Source organism: Triturus cristatus, chromosome 12, assembly GCF_964204655.1.
Source record: "Triturus cristatus chromosome 12, aTriCri1.1, whole genome shotgun sequence".
NCBI classification, from domain to species: Eukaryota; Metazoa; Chordata; class Amphibia; order Caudata; family Salamandridae; genus Triturus; species Triturus cristatus.
In genome coordinates, this window is record NC_140595.1 from 504,031,424 (window position 1) to 504,058,276 (window position 26,853).

Below are 26,853 nucleotides of genomic sequence, written 5' to 3' on the forward strand. Positions count from 1 at the left end.
ATCAATTAGGGGCTTGCAATATGTGGACCTGCATCAATGGTGGTGCTACGGAGGCTGTGATGCGAGGTTCTACTGGGGGGATACGTTGCGCTGTGGCTGTTCCAAAGTGACTGAGAGGAGATTTGTGGTGCTGTGCTGGTTCTGCTTACAGGACCACAGATAGGCTGGCACAACATCCTTCAGGCTCACTTCCAAGGGTCCAGGACTGGCACCACTTGGGGGGTAGGACTGACAGCAGACAGAGTCCAGATCCTGGGACCACTGTGGGTGGAGCCTTTTCTGTCCTTGAGGTTTTGATCAGGAGGCCAGCCAACTAGCCCTTGGAGTCACTCTGGTGGCCCTGGGATCAAGGTGCAGGTCCAGTCCTTCTTACTCGGGAAGCATGGCAACAGAGTATCAGTCTGGCGCCGATTGACGAATCTTTGCGAAATTTTCCAGACTTTTGGCCAGCTCTGCTCCGCTACTACCCTGAAAGTTTTGCGGTGATTCGTCAAGCGGGGGCCGAGAAAAAAGGGGAGTCCCAAAACGCGTTTTCCCCATGCAATTTCCCATAGGACCTGTTGTCGCAGCTACAGCCCGAACTGCTGAACGGAAATACACCAAATTTGGCATAGAGGTAGTCCTCAGTTCAGACTCGTGCATTTTGCTTAAATGGTGTAAATCCATTCAGTAGTTCCTGAGAAAATTAGGGTTAAAAGTTAGTGATATCTATGGCCGAGGAGGATCTGCGGACCCTCCCCGCACCCAGCGCGCACCCTGCCGCGCACGAGCTGAATGCTAATTGGCTGTCAACACTCCAGATCAGGAAGTGTTGGCAGCCATCTTGTGCCTCCGTAGAACCGAGGCACAAGAAGCCCCAAAAAAAACATCGCAAAAAGCGAAAAGGGGGCAGGGTAGAAACACCCTGGACGTGGCCTCTGAACACCTCTCTGCAATGCAGCCCCCTGGCACATACTGGAGGTACCTGGTGGTCTAGTTGGCCCCCAGGGGACCTCAGGATTGAAGAGGAATTAATTCCCCAACTTAGAACGTGCCACAGGGCGTGTTTGCACACATATCACCTCAGGCCCCGCCCCCTTCCTTCACCATTGTACAAATATTCCTCTAAAATCAGCCGAACTACGAATTCCGATTTACTCACCTGTTATCAGGAGTGAACCCAGTGCTGCATCTTTTAGCCCAGCACTGGCCCTGAAAAGTAAATCTAAGCGTATTTACCAGTAACTTGTATTTCCTTCCATAGGAATCTATTGTGTGGATTTCACCAGAAAATGTTCTAAGTGTCCTTTTTTGAAATGTACAAATATTCCTCTAAAATCAGCATAACTACGAATTCCGATATACTCACCTGTTATCAGGAGAGAACCCTGGGCTGCATCTTTTAGCTCAGCACTGACTCTGAAAAGTAATTCTAAGCGTACTTACCAGTAACTTGTATTTCCTTCCATAGGAATCCATTGTGTGGTTTTCAGCAGAAAAATTTCTAAGTGTCCATTTATGAAATGTACAAATATTTGTCTAAAATCAGCCGAACTACGAATTCCGATTTACTCACCCGTAATCAGGAGAGAACCCAGTGCTGCATCTTTTAGCCCAGCACTGAGCCTGAAAAGTAATTCTAAGCGTACTTACCAGTAACTTGTATTTCCTTCCATAGGAATCCATTGTGTGGTTTTCAGCAGAAAAGTTTCTAAGTGTCTATTTTAACAAACAAAAAATATTCCTAAAAAATCGTCTGTATGACCTAAACACACTCTTTCAACTGTTTGCAGGAGGTTGGCCAATGCTGGATCCAGGATCCACCACTGAGTAAGAAAAAGTAACGATAACACTACTAACCTGCTTAGTGAATTTTCTGCCGTAGGATAACATTGGTGATTCTATGTGAAAAAAGTTCTAAGTGTGAACTTTTAAAACACAATAATATTCCTTAAAAATAACTACTGTAACCACAACGTTTTTACTCAACTGTTTACAGGAGATGTCCAAGGACTGAATCTAGGATCCAGTCCTGTGGTTAGAAAAGTAATCCATAAAGTAACTAATTGCATTTAACTAGAAATTCACATTCAGCTCAATGTTGCTTTGTGTTTGAAATTGGGTTGGCCATTGCAACAACTGTAACAACTGTACTTAAAAATCTGTTGCCTATTTGCCAAGTATTTAAACTAAAGTAATTCATTCTGAGAAAGTATATTTTGTATTGTAATGTATAATGTAATTATAATGTAATAAAAAAAAAATATCTAAAAATAAAGTGTTAAAAAATTTAGTAAATCAGTATCAAAAAAATCAGTATAACAATTAATACATGAAAAATTGTCATTTACAAAACCTTTGAAATTCACTGAAAAAACCAAAGGTTTCAGGGGCATTATAGTTAGGAATTGGCATTTAAAAAACCTTAGAAATTCACTGAAAAAACCATAGGTTTCAGGGGCGTTATAGTTAGCTGGACATTTCCCTTGTACAAAACCCTAGAAATTCCCCCGTTATAGCTAGTTCAGCTAACTATAACTCACGCCCCCGCAATGCACTGCTGATGACGTCACATATTACATCACTCATGACATGGTCAGTGACATCACTGATGACATCACTGATGACATCTGAAATTACACCACTGATGACATCACTGATGATGTCATCCAGTGAGAGTGTGTTTCTGTAAATTTTAAATATGTTTTATATATATAGGGAAAAACCTATGGAAGAATGAGTGGGTGTATAAGTGTGTGAATGGATGATTCAGTAGGTGCGTGACTGACTCTATAAGTGAGTCCTTAAATGTATCTTACTGCAGACTAGTGACTAAACTGTGTGAATGTCTGTATCTGTCTGTCTGTTGGTGTATAAGAGGCTGCATGTAAATGTGTGTGTGTGTCTTGTAAAGCGCACTGCTGCCCTGAGGCGTCGTGGCGCTGTAGACCGCTGGGGAACCCGTCCTGGCTATCCCTGTGAGATGGTCCCTCCTGGGTATCTCCAAGGTGAAACCAGGCATCCCCGGAGAATGTGGGGGGCCGTTGTGGAGATGAGGCAAGCTAATGCCCAGAGTTGCCGAGTGTGTTCCTGGTTAGAGTAGGTACCGAGGCGAGAATTATCGAGTCCGTTTTGACCCTGGTCCACAACCCTGCCGCGTGGGGAATTGAACCCTGGTCCCTGGCCGATTCTCTGCTTGCGGATCTGCCGCCTCTAACCAGTGAGCCACACCTCTCCACGCATGATTTTGTGAATAGCTATATGAGTGTCCCTATGGGTTATTGATTAGTTGTGTGAGTATCTCTATGGGTGCCTGAGTATTTGTGTGGGTGGGGTGTGTGTGACTCTGTGCATACATGTGTAAGTGGGTGATTCTATGGGTGCATGGTTTTAAGAGTGCATCTGTGATGGACTGTATGGTTGGGTGAGTGTATGCATGGGTGTGTTAGTGATTGAATGTATATCTCAGTGGTGCATGTGTGAGTAACTACATATGTGAAAGGCAGTATATATGTGTGTAAGAGTATATAAGTGGGTATATGTGAGAGTGTGTGAGTGTGACAGTGGCTGTCTGGATGAGTGTGTGCTTGTATCAGTGATTGTATAAGAGCGTAAGAATGTGGTACTATTTTTATGAGTAAGTGAACTTGTGTGTGTATAACTGCATAGGTGAGTAAATGGAAGTGTGATTAATTATTTGCATGACTGACTAGATGTGAGAGTACCTCTATGGATGATTGGTGGTGTGTGAGTGTCTATGTAGGTGTATAAATGCATATGATAGTCCTGTACTGAGTGACTGTAAGTATGGGTGATTGTACAGGTGAGTGAGTGGATGTGTGTGTAGATCTAAGAGTCAATGAGTGGGTATGTAGTTATTGGTATTGGAGTATCTATGGTTTTGAGAATGGACGTCTGAAATTTTGATTGAGTATATCAAAGGGTGTGAGACGATGCACTAATTTATCACATCCTCAGTGATGTCATCAGTGATGTCATTTTAGATGTCATCAGTGATGTCATCAGTGATGTCACTGACCATGTCATGAGTGATGTAATATGTGACGTCATCAGCAGTGCATTGCGGGGGCGCGAGTTATAGTTAGCGGAACTAACTATAACAGGGGAATTTCTAGGGTTTTGTACGAGGGAAATGTCCAGCTAACTATAGCGCCCCTGAAACCTATGGTTTTTTCAGTGAATATATAAGGTTTTTTTTAAATGCCAATTCCTAACTATAACGCCCCTGAAACCTTTGTTTTTTTCAGTGAATATATATATATATATATATATATATATATATATATATATTACCTACTGGCGGTCGCCAGTAGGTAGTTATAGTTAGGACCGTGTTTCCATAGGAAATCTCAAAATTCTATTTTGAATAACTTTGGCGCCGGCTGACGAATCCTCTCAACATTTTCAAAACTAATGGGGCGCTCTGCTCAGCTCCTACCCTGAAAGTCTTGGGGTGATTCGTCAAGCGGGGGATGAGAAAAAGGGGGGGTCCCAAAACACGTTTTCCCCATGGATTTTTCCATAGGGACTTTAGTCGCAGCTACAGCCCGAACGGCCGAACAGAATTATGTGAAATTTGGCAGAGAGGTAGCCATAAGGTCCATGAACTGCCTTTTGCAGGTTTGGTGTAAATCTGTTCAGTATTTCATGAGAAAATAGCATTTAAATCAATATATATATCTATACGCGTGCAGCGTGCGCGCACTGAGCAAGCCCTGTGCGAGCACCCTGCCGTGCGCGAGCGCACTTCTGATTGGTTGTTAGATGTCAGTAAACATTTGAATCGGTGGAAATCAGGAAGCGGCGGCCGCCATTTTGTCTCTCGCAGTCGGAGGCAGTAAAAAACAAAGGGGGAGAACGTGTAAAGGGGACAGAGTGGGGAGATATTGACCCACTAGGCATTGGCAGGGGGTCACAGTAGGACCTTGTAGGGCAAAAAAAAAGAATTATATATTTTTTAAAAATATCGTCGAGTACGCACCCGAAAAAACTTTTCACAAAAAAAAGAAAAAAAAATCACAGTAAAGTGTTTAGATATTAGGTGGCTCTAAAAAGAGCCCTAGTGTTCATTGAGTGCTTTTTTTGGTAGTACCTACAAGTAAGTACCGATTCAGAGTCTTAAGTTCAAGACGAAGACTCTGTTGCCTTCATCAGTGAAGTGTACACCATCTCCTCTATAAATGTCTTGCATGTTGTAACGCAAGTTGTTGTGGTATATAGAGCCCATACCATAATCTCTGAGGAAAGCAGAAATAGATTTGTTGACGTGCTTCCTTGCTTTGTCAATCTGCGGACAATGTTGGTTGGACCAGTTCCACTTTTGCCTTCGGCATATATTAAAATATACAAAGGCAGTTTGTGGAAAAAGTGACATCAATTGCACAAAGGTGTCCTTAACAAGCATTTCCAGACCTACCCCAGTTAAAGTGCCTAGGTCATTTCCACCACAGTGCACAATAATAAGGTTAGGCTGTGGGAGATGTAGAAAGGTTTTCACCAAAGGCATTAATTGGTGCCACTTTAACCCTCTCTGACCAATCCATTTAATGTCTACATTTGGCAAAGCAAGGTCTCTCATCATACCTCTTTTTACTGCATACTTTTCACTCCAGAAGACATAGCTGTGACCTACAATCCACACTGTGAACATCTTTCAAGGAGATCTGGATGCACTCAGGAGGTGTCTTTCAGTAGAAAGGCAATATGAAATGAAAGACAGTTGTAAAATGGAGGCTAACATACTTTTTTTAAATAAAAAGAACTGATTGGCTGATTCAAACTATTTTACAGTTAAAACTAGGCTGTCTGTATACATTTTTAGAAGCATGTTTTGTATTGGTTATGAAAAATGTGTTGCAACTGACCATTACTTTGGATTTGCTGAGAGGTTTGACAGGTCAAGCACTCTTGCTCTTTGGTTTTGAAACATTGTGAGCTGAACTTTTGACCTCTCTGCACACACCAGTGTTCCATGACCTGTTGCTATGGCAGCAGGCAGAAGTCATGTTGGGGGAAGGGTTCAGTTGGAAAAGGGTTTAAAATGACAACCAATAAAAAAGTGTGATTCCATTTGAAAAAATGTGGGAAGGAATGTGATTTGGAGTTAACATGTATATGTGTGAAAAAAGAGAGGGAAACTGTGCCATTAACTGGTTCTGCTGAGAGGAGAGAGGTGTTCAGCTCAGAGATTCTGGTCTGATAAACTGCTGTGTGACTGCCACATTTCTTTCACAACTAACTAATTTTAAAGGTGAGTTATGAGTTTGAGAGGGGGTGTTTGTGGATAATTTAGATATAAAAAAAAATTGTGATTATTTGTTTAAAGTTGTGATTTACATTTTGTGTTTTGGGAGATAATTAACTGTATTGAATATGTAAAATATTCTGGAGTATGTTTTCACCATAAGTTAAGGTGTACTGGTAACAATGAGGAATAATATTTTGTGCCTACTATCAAACCATGAGTTTGTGTGCAGAGAGGAATTGTTGACAGAGATTTAATTTGTGTTGCTGTTGAAAAGTAAGACATGCACCTGAAAGAAAAGGAAAGCTTCTTTTTAACTGTGATGGTTAGGATTTAGCAGAAATCACTTTAAAAGAAATAGGAGGCAAATGCCAACACATTTGAAATTAGCATGGTAGATTTTCGTTCTACATTAAAAGTTGTGAATTACATTTTATGTTGTGGAAGATATGTATCTGTCTTGAACATGTTAGATATTTTGGAGTATGTCTTCCCCAGAATCAAAGGTGTGCTGTGACTATGCACTGTTACATACATCCCAGCAGTCTTCATGCATTTCTCTTGCACCAGACAATAAACAGTCTCTGTGTGCTGTTTCAGATAGCACTGTGTAATGCAAACACATTCAACGTCACCAAGGCACATTTCCTTTGCTCTAGTGTAGTCACTCACCCAGATTGCACATGCTCATGGTATGAAGTAGCTGTTAGGACATGTGCTCTTTTCTGCCTCTGTGATCTACAAGGAAAATGTGTCAGGCAGTAACAGTAATTATCACTTGCTCTACCACAGTAGTAAATGTGCTTTGAAATTGCCAATCAAATTCTGTTTTCTGCTTAGAAGCACACCATGAGGCTGTGTGCGCACAGGAAATGTGGCCAGAGATGTAATTTGTGTTGCAGTTGTTCTGTAAAACATGCATTTGCAGGAAAGGGACAGCTTGTTTTCTTCAAATGTGGTGGTTAGCAGTCAGCAGAAATCACTAAATCGCAAATGAGAGGCAAAAGCTAAAACATTTGAAACCAACAGGGTAGATTTTCCTTTCAAAATATCAAAGGCACAGGTAGTTGCCATATGTTCAAAACTGAAAATAACCCTTAGCACACATGCACTGTTACATACATCACAGCAGTCTTCTTGCAGTTTTGGAAGTCTCTTTGCTCATCTGACTTGCACCAGACAATACACAGTCTCCAGTAACACACTCTTGGCACACACGCAGCAGCTTCTCCAACACTCCCATGCGTAGTACTCAGCTCTGTGTGATGTTTCAGATAGCACTGTGTAACGCAAACACATAAAAACATCATCAAGGCCTCATTTTCTTTGCTCTAGTCTAATCACTCACCCAGGTTACACATGCTCATGGTATAAAGTAGCTGTTAGGAAATGTGCTCTTTTCTGTCTCTGTAAACTCTAAGGAAAATGTGTCAGGCTATAACAGCAATTATCACTTGCTCTACCGCAGTAGTAAATGTGCATTTAAATTGCCAATCAAATATTGTTTTCTGCCTAGAATCACACCATGAGGCTGTGTGCGCACAGGAATTGTGGGCAGAGATGTAAAGTGTGTTGCAGTTGTTCTGAAAGACTTGCACTTGCAGGAAAGGGGCAGCTTGTTTTTTTCAACTGTGGTGGTTAGCACTCTGCACAAATCAGTAAATCACAAATGAGAGGCAAATGGTAAAACATTTGAAATTAATGAAAAGCTTAAAAAATATTTTAATGAATTATAATTCTAAGTTTCTTGCAGGTATTGCTGAGCAACAGTGAAAAAATAAAAAAATGCCTTTAAGGACAAGAAAGAGGAAAGAAAAGCAACAACAAGTATATCTGGACAAAACTGGGAAAAAAAAATAGGAGGAAAAGCTTGTGATGGAAAAAAGAAAAACTCTACTGGTAAGAAAACTAAAGTTTTCTTTAAAAATATCTTCAAAAAAACAGAAAATGGCAAAAATAAATGTAAAACAAACAGTGTTTTATGTACAAAGCAACAACAGAGTCAACAGCAAAAAACAAAAGCTAATGTACAATCAGAAGGAAGTAAAACTGATTTAACACGAAAATTAGATTTTAAAAACATTCGTCGAAAAATGTTTCAGAGAAGAGTGATGTTAAATTTGCTAAAGGATGTGAAAAAATATAAGAAAAAATCTAAATTTATTAAGATTTTTTTTTTTATAGAAAATATTGTAAGTAAGGCTTTGGAAATAAAAAGAAAACTTTTTATTCTAATTTTGAATAGGATGCGTAGATTAGATAAATTAGTCAATGCAATGAAGTCACAAAAGGAAAATAGAAGTGAAAAAAAGTAACTTTTGTAAAGTGTTCTTGGGAGAATGGAAGCACAGTTCAAGTACTGAACCAGTTTTTAATGAAGAGAGTTATCTTCAAAGTAATAGTTTGTTGCATGCAGTTGACACCAATGGTAGAGCATATGAAGTTAAGGATGGTTGTGTGATGGAAAAAGAGAAAATGGTCCCAAGAAATGAGGAAGAAGTAATGGCTGCGGAGGCTATGGGGAGACGTCCAAAAGCCCCAGTGTTCACTTGGAACTCTAGTAGTATTTGTACTGTGCGTCAGGAATCTATTGATAAATTACGTGACTTTCTAAGAGAATATAGTAAAAAGAGTGTAAACAGAAGATGAAGGTGCTTCAAACACTAGATCCATGCAGAGTGAGAGAGAATACTGGTTTGCAAGGACATTCTCTGGCTTGTATTTCTAGAAAAGTGTGTAAAAGTGTTTTTCATCATTTTAGGATGCTGGCTGTTCATCATACTGAAATGAGAAAGTTTGTGAGAACATTGTATTTTGCTAAAAGTCCAGCAGTAAAGTTAAATGAGTTAAATAATGCTCTGTTCCGTGGATCTGTATCAGATGTAGTGAAGATTAGCGATGAGATTCAGTTTTGTTACTTTGGTCCAGAACAAGAAAGTGCAGAAAAGGACACAGTTAATGAGGAAAATGAGGAACAGAGTGTAGAACTCATTATTAATAAAAATTTTGAGGATGAAATGACAAAATTTACTATCATCTCTAATGAAAGACCAAATATTACTTGTATTTGTTGCCGCAGAAGCCATTATAAAATTCAAACAAGGAATGTTGATCTGTGCAAAAAAAGTGAAAATGAAGATAATTATAAGTGGAAGGATTTTGCAACATATATATTTCTGGAAAATTGTTTTGAATTGGGTGAAGATCAGCGTATTTGTAAATAGTGTTATAATAAGTTAGAAGAAAATAGAATGCCTACCAGAGCTGTACATAATAATTTAGAATTGGATGCTATTCCTGCCGAACTTTCTGATTTAAATACATATGAGTCTATACTCATTCAATGTGTTCATCCGTTCCAGACCATAGTACGTATGGAGCCCAAAACTGGTAAATTACCTCCTTCAGATTTACTGAGAGGTTTAAAAGGAAGAGTGGTGTATTTGCCATTGGATTTGAAAAAAAATATGGAAACTATTGATGCAGATACTTTGCAGATACTTTGGAAACTGAACCATTAGTTATTCTGGTTAATGGTGTACCTACAAAGAATAAGAAGATTTGGCAGGAGCTGGTAGATATACGGAAAGTACAAAGAGCAAATTTATATTTGAAAAGGAATAATAAGTGGTATGAATCAATTTATATAGATGAAGAAGAAGAAGATTTACAAGAAGACACAGAAACACCAACTGGACAAATTGAAAAAGTGGACAAGTCAAAAGAAGAAGAAATTTATGAACATTTTAGCATACATCCTCTTCATTCAAAAGAAGTTATGGGAGACACTATTGATCTGTTTCAGATGAAGAAAGCAAAAGGAACTCCCGTGAGTGTAGGGAAGAAGAGCTTGGAAGCTCGATGTTTTCCTCAGCTGTTTCCTACAGGAAAAGGTGGACGATACGATGATCGCCCAGAACAGATTCCAGCTTCTGAGTATCGGACTACAAGACTATATGCTGAAGATTCAAGATTTCGTCAAAGTATTCCTTATTTGTTTCATCTTTTATTTGAAAGCGACTTGTCTGCATTATCTTATGCAGTAAATCACATTTTAAAAAGTGGAGTACATCTACAAAATGTTTCTGCTAATGATTTTATGGAGAAAGTGCAGCACCGAGATGATCATTTGGAAACACAGTTGATCAATCTGATGGCTTGTCAGCGTGGGACAAATGAATATTGGTACCGACGCCATGGAGAATTAAGATGCATGTTACGGAATTTAGGAACTCCTACATGGTTCGTAACCCTAAGCTGTGCCGAGTACGCTTGGGATGATTTATTGGATTTTCTACGAGAGGCAAATTCAAACATTAAAAACATTGAATACAAGACAGCAGGAGAACTGTGCTCATTGGATCCGGTTAATGTTTGCAGATATTTCAATCATAGATTTGAGGCTATGATGTCCTTCATCTGCAATAAAAAAAATCCACCTCTTGGAGAAGTAGTGGATTTCTTTTGGAGAAAAGAGTACCAAGCAAGAGGTGCTCCTCATATTCATATGCTGTTGTGGATCAAGGATGCCCCAACATTTGGAACAGATGCTGATGAAGCAGTGTTATCTTTCATTGAAGAATATGCAACATGTGCTATACCTAAAAGCACAGAAGAGAAAAAGTTAAAAGAGCAAGTTTTACGGTTCCAAAGTCATCAGTGTGGAAAATACTGTCGACGGAAGTACAAGACCAAAGATAAATTCTACACAAAGTGTCGATTTGGATTTCCTAGACCTGTTCTTTCAAAAGGAAGAGTCAACAGTTTTATATCAGCTGTGCGACATACTATAACCAGAAAATCTCCCAAAAATACATACAACCTAAGAAGAAAAGAAGAGTCAAAATTTATAAATGACTACAACCCAGTCATTTTAACCATGTGGAATGCTAACATGGATATTCAGTATGTGGCAGACAATTCTATTGCTGTTGCTCGGTATGTCACATCTTACATCACTAAATCTGAGAAAACAGAATTGAAGGAAATGTGGGAAGAGATTTCTCATGAGAAGACTGTCAGTAAGAAGCTGTACAGTTTCAGTTTAAAGATGTTATCACATCGAGAAATTGGATCCTACGAATGCTCAGATAGGTTATCATCTGCAAGTCTTTACTCGAAATCCAGAAGAATAATTTGGGTCAGTTTAGGCCTTGCAGGAATGCGAAATCGGGTACTGAAATCTGTTGGAGAAATTGAATATTTGGCCGAGAATGACCCAGAAAGTACAGATATTTTGAAAACAAACATGTTGGACACATATTACCCAAAAAGAAGTCATGATCTTGAGAACATGTGTCTCTATGAAGTGCTGCAGAACTACATTTTTTCACGGAAAGCCACAGAAGACATCAACAATGGAAAATATAAAGTCATTGGCGAGGAAGGATGTTTGGTGAAGCAAACAAAAGGAAGTTTGATAAATCACAGGAAGCTGAGTTGCGACACTACTGACAAAAAGGAATTTTACTACTTGGCACTTTTACAGCTCTTTAAACCATGGCGTTCAGAGGACGAACTACTGGGAGAATTTCAAAGCTATGAGGATTCATTTAATGCATGTAAAGACAGCATAGAATGCAGTACTTTCACAACTTATGTCCAAATGTTAAATGAAGAAAATGAACAGGAAGCAAAAATAGCAGCTGAAGTAGCTAGAGACAGTTCTCAAGACAGCCAAAGTTCTGGAACACTTAGTCAAGAAGATCCCCTAGGACAACCAATCGTAGAAAATGAAGCTGCAGTAGCCATGACTGAAGTAGAAACGGCTATGAATCAAGCACAGGAAGATTCAATAGACTTACTAAATCTGGAACAACAACTGAATGAAGAACAAAAACAAATTTATGAAGAAGTCACCCAAAAAATTGATCATGGATTACTACATGAAAAAAAACAGTGCTCATGCACAACATTTGAACCAATCAGGATGTATGTGAGTGGACAAGCTGGAACTGGTAAAAGTTTCTTAATACAAGTCATCAGAAGTTACCTACAGCAAAAAACAGCTTCAAATTTGTCTTGTGTGGTAACTGCTCCAACTGGGTTAGCAGCCTCTCACCTTAAAGGAATTACCTTACATCGCTTGCTAATGTTACCAGTGGAGCATGAGAACAAAATAGAATACCACAAGCTAACTGGAGAAGCATGCTTCGAAGTTTCAAGAGTGTTGAAGAAGATGCAAGTTCTCATTATTGATGAGGTGAGCATGGTATCAAACTTAATGCTTGCCTTTGTGCATTTAAGAATGCAACAAATTCTTAAGAGAGACTATGACGTGTTATTTGGAGGAAAACACGTCATAGTTTTTGGAGATCTTTTACAGCTCACTCCAGTTAAAGGACAACCCGTGTTTAATACTGTCACACATGAAGACACGAAGAAGTAATTAGGAAGCATTGGTAATGCGAATATTTGGTCGTTCTTTGAGTACAACCAATATGAGACAAGCAAACGATGAAGATTATGCAAGTATTCTGAAAGATATCAGAATTGGACTACTCACAGAAGTTGGCAAAAAAGCATTACCGAGTAGGATGCTACATAATTTATTTCCAAATGAAGAAATAATTGCAGAGAAAATATACAAGAACATTGCTGAAAAAAATACTGTAATCTGCTTAATGCCAACACTACGTGAGTGCTCAATATTTAATGAGGAACTTTTGAAATTGGAAAAGGAAGAGATTAAGAAAATGGAAGCAGAGGACAAAATTCAGCATGAAAGAATTACTATTACATTAACAGGCAAACTGAAAAATAAATTGGATTCACTAGAGAAGAACATTTCCAAAACAGCTGGATTAGAAAAAAATCTACATGTTTGCATGAATTGTCGAGTGATTTTAAGGAGAAATTTTGATGTAGAAAAAGGTTTAGTGAATGGAGCTATGGGAAGAGTTGTGGGTTTTATTAATTACCAGAAAAAAGTTGGAATTGAATGTTTAAAAATAAAATTTGATCAGATAGAAGAAGTTAAAGACATTTGTCGTTGTTCAGTTCGTTTCATGCTTGTGAAAGACTTATATGTGCGTAGAAAGCAGTTTCCATTTTCTCTAGCATATGCTGTAACTATTCACAAGTCTCAAGGATTGACTGTAGATAGTGCTTTTGTAAACATTGGTTCTACTGTGCTCAAAGAAGGTATGGCATATGTTGCTCTGTCACGAGTAAAAACATTATCTGGTTTATTTATGATAGACTTTGATGACTCAAAAGTTAGTGCTGATACAAACTGTGTAAAGGAGTATAATAGATTAAGAAGAACCTATGCTCCTCATTTAGGTCAGTATCCTGTGATTGAAAAACATGTTGTTTCTCGGAAAAGGAGAATTGAAAATATCTGTAATGTGGATGAACAGAACAAAAAAAAAAGGACAGTGATGTGATACCAAGGAAAAAGAAAAAGGACAGTGTTGAAGAGGTTGTTGGTTGCCATTTTGAAAATAGCTCTAGTGTCAACTGCTATGCAAATGTAGTGCTGAATGTTGTATTTTATCTTGAAAAGTTGCAAGAACAGATAATAGTAAATCATGGAAAAAGATTGTGTTCTCTGCTGAGTCTCCTTTATGAGAAGCTAAGTAATGATAAAACTAAAATAGAAAGTGCTTCTGATGTTAGAAATCTTTTAGATGTATGTTCTGGATCTACACAGTTTAATGAAAATGTCCAGCAAGATGCACAGGAATTCTTAATATATATACTGAGCGTACTTGAAGATGAAGGAGTAGAAGTAGAAAACTTATTTGGTGTCTCTTACAAATGGGAACATTGCTGTGAAAACTGTATGAACACATGCAGTAGTAATGTTGAATCAAAAAGGTTCATATTTTTACCATTACCACAAAGTAAATCAGTGACTTTTAGTAAATTAGTTAAAGATGCCAATCACAACATGGAATGTTCTGAGTGTAAAACTGACATGTTTTCCACGTTATTTTTACAGAAATATGGTCAGTATGTAATTTTAATGATGCAACGTTGTAGAGCTGATGGTTCAAAATTGGATACTTTAATAAAGAAGTTTATAGGACAACAATTATCAATTTCTGGAAAAACTTTTGTTACAGTTGCAATAATTTTTCATGAAGGACCTACTGTAACTTCTGGACATTACACAGTTTATCTTAAATGTGAAAAAGGCTGGACACTGTGTAATGATTCCCAATTGATTTTCAAGCAACGTTTGCCTTATGATTTACCCAATTCTTACTTAATTTTTCTGAAACCTAAATTTTGAAAAGTAAAAACTGCATCTGAAGAAAGCATTTTTTGTAATTTAAAAGGATTATAATTGAAGATATCACTTAAAAAGGATTTTGAAATTACTATTTGGCCTAAAGGAAAAGTAATAAAAACAATTGTGGACTCCTTTGACAGAAATTATTTTGGCATGTGTGCTTTTGCAACAAGGTTTAAAGACGGTTTATCTAGAAAATTTGTATTCATCTAGAAAAGTATTTGTAATATATATGTAATATTTCTAACAAGGTATATTTTAGTGAGGATAGTTTTGGGGCTTTTTTTAAACAATCTTTCAGATTGTTTTTTTTTTGCCCGCTGTTAAATGATGACTACAATTGTTTTCACTATTTTAAGTGAAAATTAAAAAATTCTGAAAACAGCAAAAAAAGGGCAAAAAATTGCTTTGTTAAATATGTAAAAACATGTAATGCTTTTTAAAATGTTTGATTGTATAGTAATACTTTTTTTCTTTTTTTGCAGAACTAGAAAGAAAAATTACAAAATGAAATTGTGTTCCCTTGCAAATTACTATAAATTTTTATTTTCTTAATAAGTTATTTTTTTATAAAAATAAGTGAAACATATTTGTATTTCTCAATCCTCCCTTTTCATGCTTCCATTTCTTCACCTCTCTTTGTACATTAAATTTAAAAAAAAAAAAAAAAAAATTTGGGGGGTTTAGTTTTTTAGTGGCTCTTAAAAGAGCCCTTGAGTTAATGTAGGGAAACAGGAAGAGAAAAACGAAAAAAAAGAAAAAACATCTATGGCCTACTGCACTCATGCGCATCAAATTTTCTCTGAATGAGATCAAGACTGGTCTCACCCACAGAAATAAGTCGACCGCAATCAGTGCAGCGTGTGGAACACCTCGCCAAACAAGGTGGTCCAACAAGAGGTGTAGAAAAAGGTGAAGGCACCATCGCAGTAGAAGTGCTAGCCTGAGCTGCCGAAGGTGTGCTCGGCTGAGCTGCTGCAGATGTCGTCGGCTGAGCAGGTGGAGGGTTTGCTCCAGAAGCTCGACGAAAAGTCACTGGATGCATTTTGTCAACATGCCTTAACATAGTGTGAATGCTAAAAGAATACTTCTTGTTAGGATTCCCACGTGACAAGACTTTTTGACAAAGTACACAAGTAACTTTAGGTGCATTTACCTTTTTTTGTCCCTCTGGAAAAGTGAAAAACTGCCATATAAAGCTGTCTTTCTGCTTCCTGTTCCTCTGTCTCTCAAGATTGTCCTGGTCACTGTCTGAAGATGGTTGCTGTTCAGCCATTGTCTCTCAACAACAGAATAACTCCTTCTCCAAGTGAATCAGAACTAATAATGAGGGGAGTGGGTGTGGTTTGGGAAGAATCTGGAACTGAAAGTACTTCAAACCAATCAAAAGTGATGATTCTTGATCACATGATTTGCTATAAGGGGATTGGGTGTGGTGTTGAAACAATCAGAAACTGAAAGTAATGATAACCAATTAGAAGTGTTATTTTATTAAGCACATAACCCGAGGTGCGCGCACTGCGCAAGCTCCGAGCGCGCACCTTGTGAATACGCATGCGCGAACGCGTAGCAGCGCATGTGCATACGTCATCTGAGTGTACGTAACGCGCATACGTTGCACACGCATATACGCGAACGAAATAGCGTGTAATTTAAGCGTATGCGGAAGTGCACCGCGTGGAGCGCGTCCGACGCACGCACGCATGCGTAAGTACGTACGAATGCATACTGGGTGCGCGCTCCCAGCGCGCACTAATACGTATGTATGCGTACGTAAATAACGTACGACGGTATTCATAAAAAACTTACGAAAACGTACTAGGTGCGCGCTCTGAGCGCGCACCCCAAGAATTTATATTAAAAAAAAATGGAGAAAAATTAATTGCAAAAATTAAATAAACTGTTCAACTTTATCCTAATTGAAAGTTAAAAAAAGAGCCAAAACAAATAAAAGGATACAGATAATATATAACTGAATACATAGGATTTTTAAGAAAATATATATATAATTTAATAATTCAAAAATTAGCATTTAAAAAACCATACAAATTCACAGAAAAAACCATAGGTTTCACACACGTTATAGTTAGGAATTAGCATTTAAAAAACCTTGCAAATTCACTGAAAAAACCATAGGTTTCACACACGTTATAGTTAGCTGGACATTTCACTCGTAAAAAAACAATGAAATTCCCCCGTTATAGTTAGTACAGCTAACTATAACTTGCGCGACCGCAATCCACTGCTGATGACGTCACATATTACATCACTCATGACATGGTCAGTGACATCACTCATGACATCACTGATGACATCTCAAATGACATCACTGATGATGTCACTGTTGAAGACATCAATGTGATAAATTACCACATCTTCTCACACCCTTATAAAACATTTGATATACCAACTGAAAATTACACAGTACCATTCTCAAATCCATAAAAAATGCAATACTAATAACTGCATACCCAAAAAATAACTTTTAGGTCTTCATTCACCTCCACACACTCACCTGTACAGTCACTCATAGTTACATTCAGTCCATAAAAAAGTATCATATGAATTTATACATACATCTATATACACACACACACACTAACAATCATCCATAGAGGTACTCTCACACCTAGTCATTCATACAAATAATCACACTGCCATTTACTCATCTATGCAGTTATACACACTCAAGTTCACTCACTCACAAAAATAGTATCATATTCTTATGCTCAATTAGAATCATTGACACAAGCACACATTCATCCATACAGTCACTGTCACAATCACACACTCTCACATCTAGCCACTTATATACTCTTACACACATATATAATGTCTTTTACAAATTTAGTTAGTCACAAATGTACCACTGAGATATACATTTAAACCATAAAACACCGACATACATACACTCACTCAACCATACAGTCCTTCAGAGATGCAATTTAATAACATCCAGTCATAGAATCACACACTCACTCATCTATGCACACTCACACACACTTTACCCACACAAACACGCAGGAATTCATACAGATACTGAGACAAGCAATCAATAACCCATATAGACACTTATATAGCTATTCACAAAACCATGCCACCACTTATACACCAACACACAGACACATACAAAACATTTATACAGTTTATGCACTAGTCTGAAGTAAGATGCAGTTAAGGGACTCACTTGTCGAGTCAGTTACACAACACAGAAAATCATCCCTTTACACACTTGTACACCCACTCATTCTTTAACAGGCCTTTCCCTATATTTATAAAATGCTTTTAATGGCAAGTCATAAAAGTATTGACAGACATGTTTCGGCATGACGCATTTTTCAATGTCAGTGTAATCAATAGTTTGTTAGCATTTTAAACAAAAAGAGGAATGTGTTACGCACAACATTTCATCAAAATCGTTGAGGGCCCGTTGATACAATATCATTGTGGTGGCCATCTTGGAACTATGTTCTATAATTAAGGTATTGCAGAAGTCCTCTACATATAAAACAATCAATATTTCATGATTTGGGGCCTAATTTAACTTCCAAATCATTTTAAATATATCACAAATCTCTATTTCAAATTAAACGGCACAGGGGATAATTGGGAGGTGATCCCTGAATGTGATGACAAAATTAATTATAACAATATATCTTATGATCAAAAATTCAGTGCTACCATCATCTGAATTCATACTAACACTGTCCCCCTTGCATCTTAAACATATTTTAATTTCAGTAGTCTTACTGACAATTTCATTCATGTAAAAAGGGGGGTACCAGGGAGAGGATCCATGATTATAATAACCATCATTTCAAGATCAATGTTAGAAAGTGCCATCACTCCAATTCATAATCACAATACCCCCTACATGAATAAAGGATTCATGTTTGCTATGGTATTCCATAAACTCCTCCTCAGTCAAGACCTGAATGGGCCAAATGGCAAAGGGGACACCAAAGATGTAGTTCATGTTACATTTATGTAGCATAAACCTATAAAACAAAATTTAGACTCCCAAAGATATCGCCAAAATGTATTTGCCAAAAACTGGGGTTATTATACTCAAATGGTAGGAAGACTCTTGCCTCAAGAGACTGTTTGCCTACTGCCCTATGTGGACTAACACTTCCTCTTTATTGTTGAGACCTTGGGGGACATTAGTTTGTAGCGCTATTATTTATTTAGACTCCAAACTACGTAGTTTTTTTAACTCTGTGCCCTCCTCTTTCATCTTTCTGTATCTAGTCTATAGAGGAGAATTTGAGCAGGTCACAGTTGCTGTTATGTTCCATTTCACTTTGATCTTTCTTAGAGATCGCCTGCATATTTTTACCCAAACAAGTTTGCGTAGATGGAGATGAAGCACGTGCCCATTGCATTTCCTCGTTATTGTTGTATGTCTAATCCTCCAGGGAGACCAATAGTGGCATCACAAAATAGTCTATTGGAGAATACATCTGTCTATATTGACTCTTTTTTATCCCCTTTGGTGAAAGACTTATGGTCCTATGTCAAGCATACTCAAGATTTTTTCAGGTTGATTGAGGGCATTGAATGGGAGGATGACATGGTATTAATAACGCTTGATATAACTAGCCTTTATACCTGTTTAGAACATGAAAAGGGCATAAACGCTGTAAAATAGTTCTTGCATATGAGAGCACTAAAATATCAAAAACACAACACCATGCTACCAACAATGATAAGGTTCTGCCTTGAAAATCACATCTTCATTTTTGCAGGACAACTGTACCAACAACTACGAGGGACCACGATGGGCATGTGCTTCACCCCCAGCAACACAAACTTTTTCATGGGCTGGTGGGCGAAGCACGGTGGCTGGACGGAAGGGTCTGACCAATGGGTTAACAATGTGGCCCTGTGGGACCGTTATATAGACAACTTGTTTATCATCTGGACAGGGGCTCGCTCATCTGCAGAAACATACATAGCCGCCCTCAATCAAAATCGCCTAAACTTAGTTTCCTTTTAAAACATCAGTAATACAAATGTTTTCTATTTAGATCTGGAAGTGTAGGTGGAGAATAATAAGTTATTAACCAGACTATATTGTAAGCCGACGGCTGGGAACTCTGTATTACATGCAGGTAGCCATCATCCCAGAAGCCTAATAAAGAATATCCCCTATGGTTGAACTCCTATGCATCAAGCAGAACTGCACTAACACCCTAAACATAGGTAGCCCATTGGCTACTACCTGCCTCCCCCTTCATCATCCCCTAATTTAGTATTTAGGTGACATCCCTGGACCTTGTACCATAGATTTAACAGACAAGATAAGACACAGACAAATAAGAGCTGCTGGTCTAGAACTGAAGCCCTGCTGCCGAGGAATTGTGGCCAAACCCTGTCTGCTGCCTCAAGAACTTGACAATCATGTTTGTGCAGTCTTGTCTTGAACCTGTGTAGACTCCAAGAACCCCGGAGCTCCTCCAGCCTTTGAGAAATCACCAAGAACCTCCCTTGGAGTGAAGGTATCACTCCTCTGCACACCGCAGGCACCAATGCTGCTAAGTCCAGTTTGTCGCATTGCTGCTCCCTGGTGACTCCATAGCAGTACCTGAACTAGAAGAGGTACATTAGCTCTGGAGGGTTAGATGTATCTCCCCATCAAGTTTAGAGGCACCAGGGCCTACGGGAGCCTCATGGTACCAATATCCAGGGCTCCAGACTCCCTTCAGCAAACAGCAACATGAAGAGTCTGTGCCGAACTCCAATTAGCCTAGAAGCACACACCCATCAAGAGACATTGAGACCCCTGAGACCCACATTGTGAGTGTCCCAGCTGTCCTGAAATCACCTCTCCAAGTTGGCTTTTCCTAACCGTGAGGACATCTCGACACACGTCGCCCGGCTGACCTACCTGCTCTGCACCTGGCCCGACCAGCCCCGGTAACAATGACCCAGCTGTGCTCCTGTGGTCCTGAGACCCTTGCAACCTCCTCCCTTGAGTGGGATACACTTGACTTACCTTTAAGTCCTACTGGACAATGTCTTTCCAGGTTGCCCCCAGTCGTCAAAGTACACCAGCTACCACCACCTTGGGCCCTTGCTCCCGGCCGAATCCAGGACGCTCCCGGTTTCCTGACACTGGAACTTTCGACTTGGTCCTGACCTAAAACGAGAAGGTGAAGTTCATGAAAACATTGCCTGATTTTATATGCATTTCTCTGCTTTTCCCGATTATTGACTATAATACTGTGTAATTGCGCACAAAAGTGATATATTTTGTGATCTCTTACAAATCGTAACTTTGAAAATACTTTCTGTAAATCAAAGTTCTTGGTCTTAAAAAATACATAAAAATCAATACTATTTTTTATAAATTTGTCTCAGATTTATTCTTGAGTGTGTCTCATTTATTGCATCTGTGAGTAGAACAAATGCTTAGCACTACCCTATGTTAAGCATAACTGTCGCCCACACTACCACAAATAGAGCATTAGTATTATCTACTTTTGCTTCTGTAAACCGGTAGGGTATTTACTGGACTGTGTGCACAGTGTACTTCGTTTTAGTAACCTATATATAGAGCCAGCTTCCTACAAAACAAAAACTGTCTTTTCTAAAGAAAGTCTAACCTAACTATAACTTCTCTGACACTATCAGGGCCAGTATAATTAATATCAATTAATGAATGTAATGTACACTTAAAGACATTTTACATTATAATTTCTTTACGCATTGTAGGTGTTGGTGGGGCATGCTTGGTCCAGACTGACACTAATGTGGCAGGTCAGGGAGAGTTTCAGGTCAGAGATCTGGAAGAGGAGCATGCATCTAGTCATACTGCCCAGTATTGACTGTTGGTTATTGAGGATGTTTGCACTGCAGGCAGCCTGGGAACTAGGAACTCTTAGGCTTAAGTTGATGGACAAAACATGTAAATGGCAGAGAAAAGATCCAAAGGGTGGTGGGACTCCTCCATGGCTCTTTAAACTGTAGATTGCTTTATTCTGACAATAGTGACAACATATGAAGGTAGCAGAGGAGAAATATGATTTGTAATTATGCAACTAATTTGTATGGCAGGGAACAGTTTTGAAGGTTAAAGAGAGGAATTGGATTGGTTACTCAAGCAGTATATTTGTTTGCCTGTTTACATGCACTTTAATTTTATTTTAGGAAGCACTACTTATCACTTTTGTTTTCTTTCCTCCTTTGAGGAACACCAAAGAAGAGGAGGCCCAATAGGATGAATACATCTCTGAGTAGGAAAAGGGCATCTTCTGCTGCAACTAAGCTGGAAGACATTCTCTCTAGTGCTGTGGTAAATCATATATAATTATTTATTGTCTTCTTAGATTTTATTTACAACTCTCACTAATACTAACATACAGCATGGCCTTCTGTCAAACTGTGTTTTCTTTTTTTGTATTTTTCCAAAGTTTGTCATAAATTCTCCTTTATTTACATAAGTTAATGTCCATACACCTCGCAGTCAAAGATGCAAAGATGGTAAAATGATTTAGGTGATAGCTCTTGGACTCCACCTATCTTAGAGCAATCTTTGGTGACAAAGAATGGCTACAGGAGATCAAGGTTGTCATTGAGGAGATCTTTGGACAATTACAAATAATGTAATGCAATATTTCCTTGAGCATAGAGCATTCAGATCGTGCCCCAGGATTATGGATTTAAGGAGGTTTTTCCTCCTTACAGGCTCTCTACATTGTGCTGACACTCAAAGGGATGAAGACTGTTACATGCAAGCTGCGTGCACTTTGAAAACCAAGTTGTGCAAGATTTCCAGGATGACTCAGCTGCCATTTTGAAAGCCAAGACTTTAAAACCTGTGGTCCTAAGGTTCTTGATAGTTTGCATTGAGACGCTAAAGGGAGCGGACCCTCTGTACAAATACTGTGCCTCTAAGCAACCTGTAGGTTTCAGCATAAGCTAAGTCCACTAAGTTTGCTTCCATTCCAGAAAGATTTGTGGGTGAGTGTGTTTGAAGGGAAAAATAAAACACTATTATGTGTTTTTGCTAATGATAGTGTGTGGGCCTGTCTTACCACAAGCACATTTGTTATAGTTTACTTTTTTTTGCAAACAAGAGAGAAATCCACAGGGTAATGTTTGACATGATTGGAAAATTTGAGTGAATGCCATTGGTGAAAGTACTGCTCTAGTGGGCTAAGTGAGAGGAACATTTAGAAATCTGAAAGACATTGAAGGCAAGAACAATATACTTTGAGCTAATTAGGATACATGAACCACATGTGACTGAAAGGATAATCATAGCATGTTTGTACAACAGTACCCCCTTTCAAGCAAACTATTAAATATGTGCACTCACGGTTTAAATCAGTGATTGCCAGGTGTGAATAGAGCATTTGAGAAAAGACCATGTCTGAAATTCAAGCTACGAAAGAAAGACTACATTTCAGTTTTGACGAATCCTGGAGAAAGTACAACTGGCATTGAAAGGATTGCAGAAGCTACTTTCCAACCTTTCCCAGTGTAATGCTGTCTTCTTATTACTGGAGGGAAAGAATATTTAAGAGGGCCACTTAAATTTCATGCTGGGAGTCAAAAGCCCATGTAACCATCTCGCGATATTGGCCTACCACAGTTTACATTCAGAAGGTATTCTTGCTGGAACTCAATTCCTGCTCGCTACACCTCACATCCAGCGAAGAATTTAAAGACAATCCAAAAGGCAAATGAGGGGCGTCTGGAAATTATAATCAATTGAAAGTTCTAAAAGCAAAACTTGTTTTTACAGGATGACATGCAACCTGGCTGTAGAGGTGGTGTGTAATAAAGAAACACAAAGGAGTTACATGGAGCAGTGCACTTATTCTGTCTCAATCGTAGCAGCACCAGGAGACAACTGTCCCCAGTTTCAAACATTCTACCTAGAACATAGAACACTAGTTCATACACCACTGCATGAGATATACAGCTTGCAGAGAGCGAATGTAATAAATCATCACTACATCTCCCCCTTTTCAACACCACATAAATTTACTTTGAAAAGCACTCATATTTTTACAATATAACATGAATCTTAAACTATACGTAAAGAAGATATGAACAAATGAAAAAATATACAATGCACTTTTCATAAGATAGAAACAAGATAATGATCATACGATATTAAATAAATTCCCTTCACACATAACTCATGCATAGCACACTTCACTGTAGAAGAAGGAACAAACTGCAGATAGGAAATGTATAAACCTACACAGAATGTTCCAATGAAATATTTCCTAATTGCTCTTTTTACTCTGGTTTGCTTCTGAGAATTTTCTTTATCTCCAATCCAAAATGGTACACTAACCAACTTTCTTCTAAAAAGATTGTGGTCCGAGTTCTCCCTGGCATCTTTGTTTCTAAGCGGTCCAATATACTTTGTGTATATGACTCGCACTCTATCGCAGTTAGCCATGACTTTCGACTTAGCCCCAGTTTCTCTTCACTAGATGTCCACCATTGGCACTTTGATCCTTTAGGCTATATTTTTCACTTTAAACTTTAAAAATTCATAACTCCGGTTCTACTGATTGGATGTTTGTTGTTTGGTGTCAAATCATTTATTAACATTTGCTCTATTTTTCTAAATTGGTGTGTGATTTTTCTTCTGTTGTGTTTTCAATTTATTTCTGTTTAAGTGCTGCATAAATACTTTACACATTGCCTCTAAGTTAAACCTGACTGCTTTTGTGCAAAGCTACCAGAGGGTTATGCACAGGTTAATTTAGTCACTTTTTATGGTTCACCCTGACAAGGATTGTGGCTATTGCTTTAGTAGGGTTTTGGCCCCCTCACCCAACCACCCAATTTCTCAGAATTATATTAGCCTTTGAAAGCATGTACAAGGTTTAATACCCCCATAGCTGTTCTATATTGGGTATTGGGCTTCAAGGGCTTAAATATTGTTATGGGTGCAAGGTGGGCACACATTAAGGTGGCTTCAAGTAATTTACACTGAATGCAAGGCTTGTGGTTTATTTGAGGGTTGGGTTTTATTACAGAAAAGCATCCTACCAAAGCAATGTAAAAACATAAATATATAGAACTCTAAAGAAGCTACATCCACACTGTAAAATGGTCAGTGATTAAAAGCATGCTACAGAGACTGAATATTTTGCAATGTGCAAATAATAAACTAAGTGGGATATGCTTTTTCAATTTACTGAAATTAATCCTTCCCACTCACAAATGCAGACACAAAACTGAATGTGTTGGCTTTGAGGTGCATCAGATTGAGATTCATATGGATACATTGTAAAGCCATGTATCTGGATTCTGCATTCCAAACTTTGTGTTTTGATAACCTGTGCACAACCTGTGGACCCTCCTCCTGTGTTTGACTTAACTACGTTTCTTGGGTTGCAAGTTTTATATTTTAACTACCTGTGCCATGTAACCATCTTGCTGGGGTAGTAGTACATATATTCGTGTTCTATGTCCATTTTTTGATTATATTTAAAATAACAAAAGTTTGATACAAAAATACAGATGTATGATTTTCCAGCATTTATCCACACAAAGGTATGACATTAGGTTGATTTGTGGGTATATTATTTTGTCCAACAAAGCATTGAGAAGATCCTGATTTCATTATTTCTAGAATATATTTAGAACAAGAGGTTGTCCCCCACTCTTTAGGAGATGATTTTAGATGTGCATTAACATTTCTGAGAAGTTTGCCATTGTGGAAACAGTGTTTCACTAAATCGGATGTGTTTTACTCTTACTTTACAAGACTTGATTAATGAAAACATTTTCACACAACTTTATATTGTTGCATTTTATTTGTTTTTGAAGAACTAATGGAGGAATTACCTCTGTATATATAGTTTCAGACCAGAGAGTCATAGTTTAATTAGATAGTACTGGACTTAAACTACGAAAATGAGGCTTGATGTTTGTTTCAAGCTGTACTGAAGTTCAGACGTGCTTTTATTTTGGAGGACAATGTTGAATCGAGTGATCTCTTTCTCGTTTGCAACTGAGCAGCTTCAATATCTGTTGTGTTTAGCGAGTAAATAAGACTTCGGAAAAAAAAAGTAAAGAGATGAAAGAAAATGGGAACAGTATTAGACAAAAAACAGTGTTATTTTAATTGCAGGATCTCACAAATGTTAAGTGGCCATGAACAAGTACTACTCTGCAACTCACTCAAATGAAATATATATTAGAGATCAGCAGTAGCGGCTCCTGGAGGGAGTGCTGCGGGGCGGTGGGCGGGGCGGGGGAGGAGCAGGGTGGGGTGGTAGTAAACTTCTGCATACGGCCAAATGGAGGTAAGTACGTAAATAAATAAATAAAACGAATTACATTGCGCACGCTGCATCGCCATTGGCCATTGGCATCAGAGGAGAATGGCAAAGAGTCAGGAGGGCGCAAAAGGAAACTTAAATCTTGAGTAGAAACTGGAATTGCTCAATGAAGAAGTAGTGAAAAGCCATGAAAAGCTATTTGAGAAAACACTCACTCCATATCCTGGAGTCAGAAAAGCGCAAAATCTGGAAGGTGCGCGGTGAAGGAGCAGGGGGTCCGTGTAACAAAACCTGCTCGGATTGAACCCTCATTAACATTTACTAACAGTGAGCAGTGAAAACTTATGCAGAAAAACATTTAACATAAGGGAGAATGCTACTGCGCAAGCGCGTGCTAAAGTACTGAACTAGGCCGCAAAACTGCTGTGGACAAAACAAAAGTAAAAGACTAATGCTGCCTTAGTGCATGATATTAACATTTGTTAGGAAAATCATTTTAACACGGGTGGCGCATGGATAGATGCAGCAATTGGGTTGGTGAGTGTTAGACCTGGCATCATTGGCATGAGTCTCTCCTCCATTTTTTCCGTTTGCCTCCTCCGGTTACGATGTTTTTGCTGGTTTATTGCTTTGGGCACTGTGCCACTGCTGATCAGTGCCACAGTGCAAGTGCTCCCTATGTTAAATTGTTACGTTGATTGGTGTTACCATGATTGGCTTGGTTGACTTACTATTCAGACCCTAGTCTAGTGCACTGCGCGTGCCAAGGGCGTATAAGTTAAACTGCTGCTGGTGGGCTTGCAGCACTGGTTGTGCCACCCACAGAAGCAGCGTGCAAAATGTGTCTCAGGCCTGCCACCGCGGCGCCTGCGTGCAGTCCCTGACTGCCATGTCGACTTGGTAAGGAAACCTACTTACCAGTCTCTAAACCTTCCCTTTGCCACATTTCAGACACCTCTATGGTAGGCCCTAGGGCAGGGTGCATTGTTGGTAAAAGGTAGGTCATGCCCTGATGTGTGTGGCATGACCTAATAGTGAATTACAGCCATTTTCGTTTTTCACTATTGAAGGGCTACCTGCCTCCAATAGGCCAGACTGGGCAGACTGATTAT